The sequence below is a fragment of the Oratosquilla oratoria genome, chromosome 13, assembly GCF_046742065.1.
Source record: "Oratosquilla oratoria isolate Oo_2021 chromosome 13, ASM4674206v1, whole genome shotgun sequence".
NCBI classification, from domain to species: domain Eukaryota; kingdom Metazoa; phylum Arthropoda; class Malacostraca; order Stomatopoda; family Squillidae; genus Oratosquilla; species Oratosquilla oratoria.
Window position 1 is genome coordinate 64,426,081 of NC_134789.1, and position 1,716 is coordinate 64,427,796.

Sequence of the window (1,716 nt, forward strand, 5' to 3'; positions counted from 1 at the left end):
AACAATAAAACCTGGAGGGGAAGCATATATAAACTTTAAACATATCTATATTTTATTCTTTTTATCTATTTACATTATTAATCTATCAATTCATTTATTCATTCATTCATCTAATTTTCTATTTCATTTATCTTTCTTCCTATTTATTTATTTAGAGAAATTTCTATTGAAAAGAAAATCTTTGGACTAAAAGTTTAATCGAGATAATCGGATTGTTTATCTGATTACGCAAGTTAGATTCGTATGTTGTTAGCCATAACAAAGACTTTAAAGTGTATGATATATTTGACACTATGGACAGGGAACTATGTCTTACAATAATATAATTTTTTCATAATAATTAAAAAAACGAAAGAAGGAATGCTTTAGGAAGGGGCTAAATCAGCCACATAGGGTAAAACTGCCCATTGTGTTTGTTACACACTTGATTACTTTTATCAACAAAATAAAGGGAATAACTATACAATATATAGTAGTTGGTAGATTTATTTCCATGTCTATCTGTCATAATTAGGTATGTGATGACAACGGACAGTTTTACCCTATGTGGTTACCTTTACCTTTTCCTTCGGTACAAAGATAAATTAATAAATAAAAAAAGTAGATGAATATATAAATATGTAAGTAGATCAAGAAATAGATAGATACATAAACAAATAAAGAAATAAAGAAATAAGTAAATAAATAAAGAAACAAATAAATACAAAAAGGTAATAGATATATAATCAACAAATAGAATAAATAAATAAATAGATACTAAAATAAATAGATAATCATACAGTTACCTAGAAACTAGTGCGTCTACAGATAAATTTATTCCAAAGATAAAACAATTCTAGCTAAATTAATTCCATAGGGAAAAAAATCATCTGAATATTACTTTGTCGTCTAATATGAAGTCTGAAATGGCAAAGGTTATAGCCGCTCTGGAGGTCGATATTGAAGTGTTTTTAGTCTCTCATTTAGTGTTATCATTCCTCGATCATTCCTGACTTATCACTCGTGACGTCACGGGGTCAACATATTTGGTTAACCGACTTATAGGTACTAAAAGCTTCAATTAGAGTTTATCATCACCTCCATTTTTTTTTTTTTTCGTTAAGATGTATCATTTCTCCATCATTCCAGACTTATCACTCGTGACGTCACGGGGTCAACATATTTGGTTAACCGACTTATAGGTACTAAAAGACTCAATTAGAGTTTATCGTCACCTCCATTTTTTTTTTTTTTTTTTTTTTTTTATCGTTAAGATGTATCATTTCTCCATCATTCCAGACTTATCACTCGTGACGTCACGGGGTCAACATGTTTAGTTAACCGACTTATAGGTACTAAAAGCTTCAATTAAAGTTTATCATCACCTCCATTTTTTTCTCTCTCTTTTTCTGAATCGTTAAGATGTTTTGTTCATCCTGCTGACGTATATACTGTTGACTGTGATTGTTTTATACATGCTGTTATTGCCACTGATTGTATACCGTGTCCTCCACCACTGTGTCCCAACCTCTGAAAATTTGTACTTGACCACGAATTGCCACCTCAGTCGAACAGCGTGTCCTATGAGTCACGATTTTCATGTAAATAGTTAATTACCTATGTACTAGGCTTGCCGCTCTTTGAGCGTGATAAAATTATAAAAAAAAAAAAATCCTGCTGACGTGCCTTTACCATTTTGAGTCTTCTTCTGAACCAGATCAATGGTATTCTTGGAAG